The sequence below is a fragment of the Mastomys coucha genome, unplaced genomic scaffold, assembly GCF_008632895.1.
Source record: "Mastomys coucha isolate ucsf_1 unplaced genomic scaffold, UCSF_Mcou_1 pScaffold17, whole genome shotgun sequence".
NCBI classification, from domain to species: domain Eukaryota; kingdom Metazoa; phylum Chordata; class Mammalia; order Rodentia; family Muridae; genus Mastomys; species Mastomys coucha.
In genome coordinates, this window is record NW_022196899.1 from 27,223,444 (window position 1) to 27,230,973 (window position 7,530).

Here is a 7,530-nt window from a genome sequence, read left to right on the forward strand (position 1 = left end):
TTCCAGGAGGATTTGGTGTTTGGGGGAAAAGAAGAAAAAAATCAAAGCAATTGCCTGGGCTCAGAAACAGAAGAAGCCTTTTTTGGGTGTGTGCTTAGGAATGCAGCTAGCAGTGGTAGAATTTTCAAGAAATGTGTTGGGATGGCAAGATGCCAATTCTACAGAGTTGACCCTAAGACTAGTCATCTTGTGGTCATAGACATGCCAGAACATAACCTTGGGCAAATGGGTGGAACCATGAGGCTGAGCAAGAGGAGAACCCTGTTCCAGACCAAGAACTCAGTCATGAGCAAACTCTATGGAGACACAGACTACTTGGAAGAAAGGCACCACCATTGATTTGAGGTGAATCCTGTTCTGAAAAAGTGCTTGGAAGAGCAAGGCTTGAAGTTTGTTGGCCAAGATGTTAAAAGTGAGAGGATGGAGATCATGGAGTTGGAAGATCATCCCTTTTTTGTTGGAGTACAATATCACCCCAAGTTCCTGTCCAGGCGTGTCAAGCCCTCCCCACCCTACTTTGGCCTCCTTCTGGCCTCTGTGGGGCGCCTCCCACATTACCTTCAGAAAGGTTGCCAGCTCTCACCCAGGAACACTTACAGTGACAGAAGTGGGAGCAGCTCCCCCAACTCGGAAATCACTAAACTCAAGTTTCCATCAATAAATCAGGACTGATCTGGATGATTCTTCAAGAAAGCCTTCAACTTCAACTTTTGATAGTTTACAACTATGATTTTATATCCTACTTTTGACACTTCTTTTAAATTGTGTTTTTATTAAGATTATTTTATTATGGGAGAAAGGCATTTGGAAAACTTTGTCACTTTCATGTCCCACCATTTATACTGGATCCTACAACACATGTATTTGTGTGACAATATCTTTGCAGTTTGTGTGCTTCTGCGATGGGAAACAGGACTCTAGATGGGACCTGATGCTGGCTGCTGGCTGGTTAAGGGCCATCAACCACCTTGTTTTCCAGCTATTTGAGTCACTGTCATTGGAGTGAATTGCTGTTTCCCTAGGGTGCCAGGACTCCCAGTGCTGGCCTGCTAACTGGGTGTTGCTGGAATCTCCGTACTACTGAGTTATAGGGGACTAGGTGCCAGCTGTGGTTGCCCTCACCATCCAGAGGGTTGTTTGGTTCTTTGGTACATCAGACAAGCTCTGTCTGTATAAAGTGTCATATAAAAACCCTGGGTCTCTGGCTACACTTTCCATTCCTGGGGCTGAGAAAACTCCTTGCATCAAGGGGTCAAGAAACAAGGAATTTTCGGGTAACTAGTTCTAAAGCCTTCTCTTGTGTATGAACCATTGATTTGAGGGTACTTTTTCTTCCAGAATGGTGTTATTGCAGTTGAAATGTAATTTGAAGTTATTTTCTTAATGTGACATGGCAATGGCCATGGCCATGTGCCTACAATATGGTGGTTAGCTTGATGTATACTCCTAACTTAATAAATAATACAGAACCAAAAAAAGAAAAAGAAAACAAATAAACAAATGAAAGGAAAAAATAGAACTTATTCTAAAACTTAAAAAATACATATATAATTGGCATAGACTAAAAATATATAAGTTAATGATGCCTAAAATATCAAATCTGAAGAGAGAAAAAAATCAGGTTACATACAAAGAAAGAAAACTCATCCTGATTAAACCTATCCCACCATACCCAGGACTTACTGCTGTGGGTTTTTTAAAAATGATTACATTTTATTTTTATTTATGTGTCAGTGTTAATATATATGTACAAGTATATGCTGTGTGTTGGAGGGTGCCCATGGAGGCCAGAAGAGGCCACTGAATACCCTGGAGCTGGACCATCCATATGGGTGCTGAAACTAAACTCTCTTTGGGTCCTCTGGTAGTGCAGCAAGCACTATAAACCACAGAGCCATCTCTCAAACATCTGTCTGTAGAATTTTAAGAAAAAAAAGAATATTCCCTACGAAGAAAGGAACTGGGATGAAGATTTGAATCCATGAAGGAATGTTTATCAAGCATTTATGAGAGGCTCTGGGGTCAAAACTCCAACTTAGCAAAAGTAAGGAGATGATTGGGTGAAGATTGTCCTGACTGGAAAAGAATTTATGCACTAAAGTCTTATGCCAGGTAACTGTTGCTGACTCTCAACAAGCAAGAAAGCTTAAAGGAAGTTACATGCCTCAAAAATAATAGGTTTTGACTACCAGACAAAGGACTCAGATAATTCTAAGTATTATAGAAAAGAAATAACTTAGAAATGATGACACACCAAGGAAGGGAGAGCAGTCAATAAGTGAAAAAGGAACTTAAATCTTGACTATGTGTTAATATATAAGAAAACAGGAACTATTTGAAGTTTATGAGAGGAAGGTAACACTATTATCAGACATAGGTCCAGAAGCTCATACCTGTGCAAAACCAATGTCGGACAGACAAGTGTTGGAGATAAAGGAAGGCTTTACCCAATAGCCAATGAAGAGGGAGAAGGAGCCTTGGTAAGATGTCAGTGACTCCACCTCCGGGCTTAATGTTACAGACACCAGACAGGAAATAGGGAAGAGAGATAGGCCAATAAAGGAGAGGAATAGTCCAATCTTTCCTGGGAAGAACTGTAGAGCTTGGTGTCATCACCTTAAATTTGTTTCATGACCCAGGGTTCCTAGTCATTATGGCTCCATGTTTTTAATCTTAAAGATGGGAAGCAAACCATGGTGACCAGAGTTCTTGACTAATGCTGTAACCATAGGGTATTTCAAAAGAGGTATAGATAAAAAATATTTTGTCGAAGGTCTACTAGAGCTCAGGATTAACACAGAATGGAGCATAAGACAGGGGTGAATGAATTCACCAGTGCTAGGACCCAAATGAGGGACAGGAAAGCTGGCATTCATAGAGTACCACTAACCTAAAATCCAACTCAGAATTGCCTCAAATTCTAAGCTTTTTGAATTTCATCATATTGTTGACAAGTAGAAAATTCTTCATCTGACCTTGTCACAGCTGGAATATAGGTATACTATAAATATAGCATAATATTATCTTTACACAGTTTGAAACACAAATGAGTTTCAAGTTTAGACAGAGTTAATGCCCAAAATATCTCACTGTCTATATACAAATATCCAAAGTATAAAAATATATCTTAAATCTACAACTCTCTAGCTCCAGCATTTTCTGGTTGACATTGACAGCCTACTCACAATCGTACCTCAAGTTCTGATCCAAGAGATGAGCCAGTTAGTGGACCTATGATAAGTGTTCTCCAAATTGCATCTCAGAAAAATAGTACCTCACTCTTAAATTGTTCAGAGTATGAGGATTCAACCACTTTGTAATGGTGATCTTGGTGAGGTGAAATCTGGGAGGAAAAGTGGCAGTATGTCTATAGACAAATAGAAAAAGGGAGTAGTCAATAATCATCACAAGAGAAATAGGAAGATATTTAAGGCTGTATGAGTCATGCTAGAACCTACATGAGCAGAAAGGGTGTGCAAGTGTTAGTCAGCAGTGATATTAGAACAGAGGCAGCAGGACTGGAAACCCATAGTCCATGCAAAGCAATGTAGTAGAGTTGCCAATGAGCTTCCTACATTATCTGATGGGTTTCCCAAAGGTGACCTGAAACCAGCCACTAAGTTTAGGAGAAAGAATATCAGGTGTTTTGAATACTAAAATCTTCATCTTCAATGGCAGTGATTTAGGCAAGACAGAGAAAGAAAAAGACAACACAAAGTTATGCCCAGCTGCCCTCAGCCAGCTGTGGGCTCTCCCCCAGAACTCTATTGTCTGGCTTTTGTTGGATTGGCATCCATCAGGCCTGCTAAACAAGAAACATCCAGGCCCAGTGAACAAGAAAAAATAAGGCTAGTTGAACAAGGAACATCCAGATCTGCTACAGCAAGAACAACCAGTCCAAGGCTGATCATAGGAAGCCTGCTGCATGGGGAACATCCAGATTAGGTTTGCCTTCCTGATACCTACTATACCAGGAACATTCAGGGACAACCAGGTGCCTAAAATGCCCTCCTAAGAACACAAACAACAAGAGCCAGGGCAACATGGCAACTTCAGAGCAAAGCTATCTCACTACAGCAAGCCCTATATGTATTAATACAATCAAAAAACAATAACAACAACAAAAAGACTTTAAATCCAACCTTAGAAACGTGATAGAAGCCTTTAGAGGGGAAATTACTAAATTCCTTAAAGAAATACAGGAAAATACAATCAAACATAGATGACTTTAAACAAGAAATAGCTATATCCCTTAAAGATACATATAAAAAAATTAAACAGGTGAAAAATAATAATAAAACTACTCAAAACCTGAGAATGGAAATAGAAGCAATAAAGAAAGTACAATCTAAGGTTTTTCTAGAGATAGAACACCTAGGAAAGAGAACAGGAACAACAGATGCAAGCATCATCAACAGAATACAAGAGATAAAAGATAATCTCAGAAGTAGAAGACACAATATAAGAAATTGTTATATCAAAGAAAATATAAAATCTAAAAAGTTCCTGACCTGACCCCCACCCCCACCCCCCAAAAAATCCAGGAAATCTGGGATATTATGAAAAAAAAAAAACCTAAGAATAATAGGAATAGAGGTAGTTGAAGAGATAAGGCTCTTGTTCTGGCTCCAAGGACCAGAAAATATTTCCTACACTATAATAAAAGAAAATTTCCCCAACCTAAAGAAAGAGATGTCTCTAGACACACAAGAAACTTACAGAACAAAAGAACCACAAAAGAAAATCCTACAGCCACATAATAATAAAAACAGAAAATCTACAGAACAAAGAAAATTATTAGAAGCTGCAAGGGAAAAAGGTCGAATAACATACAAAGACAGACCTATCAGAATTATACTTGCCTTCTCAACAGAGACTCTAAAAGCTAGAAGGTTCTACACAGATGTCTCACAACCTCTAAGAAACCACAGATGCCAAATTAAACTACTCTACCCAGAAAAACTCTCAATGAGCATAAATGGAGAAAAAAGATTCCAAGACAAAACCAAATTTACACAGTATCTATCCATAAATCTGGCATCTGTACAGAAAATGCTTTAAGGAAAACTCCAAACTAAGGAGGTTATCTACACACAAGAAAACACAGGAAATCAATAACTCCACACCAGTGAAAACAAATAAGGGAAGCACACACAAACATACACACACATGCATGCACATACAACAACATTAAAGTAACATGGATTAAGAGTGATTTCTCATTAATATCTCTCGACATCAGTGGACTCAATTCCCCAGTACAAAAACACAGGCTAATAGAATGGATTAAAACCCAGGATCAATCATTCTATTGCATGCAAGATAAAGCAATAAAGAGAGAATTACCTCAAAATAAAGGGCTAGAAAAAAGTTTTCCAAGCAAACAAACCCAAGAAGCAAGTTGGAATAGCCATTCTAATATCTAATAAAATAGACTTTAAACCAAAATTAATCAGAGGAGATGGGGAAGGAAATACTTCACACTTATGAAAGGAAAAAATCCACCAAGATGACATGTCAGTTCTGGACATATATTCCCCCCAAACAAGGAAACTCACATTCTTTTTTTTTTTTTTGGTTTTTCGAGACAGGGTTTCTCTGTATAGCCCTGGCTGTCCTGGAACTCACTCTGTAGACCAGGCTGGCCTGGAACTCAGAAATCTGCCTGCCTCTGCCTCCCAAGTGCTGGGATTAAAGGTGTGCGCCACCACCGCCCAGCAGGAACTCACATTCTTAAAAGAAACATTACTAAAGCTTAAACCACACATTGGTCCATACAAATTAATAGTGGAAAACTTTAATCAAAAAGACAGGTCATCAGGACAGAAACAAAACAGAGAAATGATGATGTAGGCACAACATATCCAAACTTATGGAACACAATGAAAGCAATACTAAGAGGAAAGTTCATAGCACTAAGTGCCTCCATAAAGAGATTATATTCTTATATTAACAATTTAAAAGTGTACGTAAAATCTCTAGGGAAAAAAAAGCAAACGTACCCAAGAGGAATAGACAGTGGGAAGTAATCAAACTCTTGACTGAAATCAATAAATTAGAAACCGTAAGACCCCAACCCTTGGTCAGTGGTACTTACTTTGAGAAGCCCCCGAATGAGACACCAAGATGCAGATGAATACAAAACCAAGAAGTTTATTTTCTGGCACATCAGGGTCAATCCTCAATCAGTCCCTCAAGGTGACCCCCAATGGCTATTACAAGCAGTTTTTATACTTTTTAGAGGCATAGATTACATCAGCAAGGTTATAGTTCAAACTTATTGGCTAAGCATATGGACCTTTAAATCTATTGGCTAGCGAGCGTGACATGCATTTGAACTCTACCTGGGACTTTCCAGAGGATCAGATAACTGTCAGTAAATTCTGAGAATTTTTTACTCAATTATGTTCTTGTGCGTGGAGAATGGAACTTGGCCTAGCCTTGACCCCAGGCAGGGGGAGGAAGTGGGGGGGGCAGGTTGGAGAAGAGTAAAGAAAACTGTAAGGAGGATGTGGGATTGAAAAAAGCCCTTAGGGTCCCTGAAAACAAACAGAACAATGCAAAGAACCAATGAAACTAAGAGTTAGTTCTTTGAGAAAACTAACTAGATAGACAAAACCCTTAGCCAAAGTAAAATGCAGAAACACAGTATCCCAACTAATAAAATCAGAAATGAAAAGGGAGACGTAACAACACCTACTGAGAAAATTCAAAGAATCATTAGGTCTAACTTCAAGAGTCTTTACTCCACAAAATTAGGAAAATCTAAATGAAATGAGTGATTTTCTTGGTGGATACCACTTATCAAAGTTAAGTCAAGATCAGGTAAGCTATTTAAATAAGCCCTATAACCCTAAGGAAATAAAAGCCGTCATTAAAATCTCTCAACCAGAAAAAGCCCAGGGCCAGGAGGTTTTAGAGGAAAATTCTACCAAGTTTTCAAAGAAGAGCAAATACTAATACTCCTCAAACTATTCCACAAAATAGAAACAGAAGGAATGAAAGACCCCATAGGGAGTTCCCGCTCAAGTCCCAGGAGACATGCACCCGAAGAACACGACAGGCCATCTTAATGTAAAAAACATGAGGCATTTTTATTTCAGAGCTCTGGTTCAACCCTCAGTCTCACACAGGAGACCAGGAATTGACCACAAAGCCCAGAGGTTCGGGGATTTTATAGGAAAAAGTTCTGGGGAGACAAAGGAATTGGTGTGGCTATACATGATTGGCTATTTTGAATGTCGTTCGTGCAGATCAGAGTTGACAATTCTTAAAAAAAATGAAATTCCTAGCAAGAGGGGAGAGTGCTATTCAAAGTTCATACTGACCCTTAGCTAACACTTAAGAAAACCAAATGGCCCAGGGTCCATCACTCAATGTCTGGCCAGGCATGTCTCAGGCGCCTCGGCCGGGAACCTCCTTGCCTTATCTCTGAGATTTGCACTCCCCTGGTCAGTTTTTCCCTGGCCCAGCCATCCTCTGGCCCCTGTGGTTTTCAGCAATCCTCTCTAACCCTGGTCTCAAATTTAA

The 7,530-nt window shown here is 39.3% G+C and overlaps 1 pseudogene; it reads left to right on the forward strand.

The window, feature by feature from the left end:
* The window catches only part of LOC116094896, a 154,505-nt pseudogene extending 153,805 nt beyond the window's left edge, over window positions 1–700 (forward strand).
* Window positions 701–7,530: the final 6,830 nt, after the last annotated feature.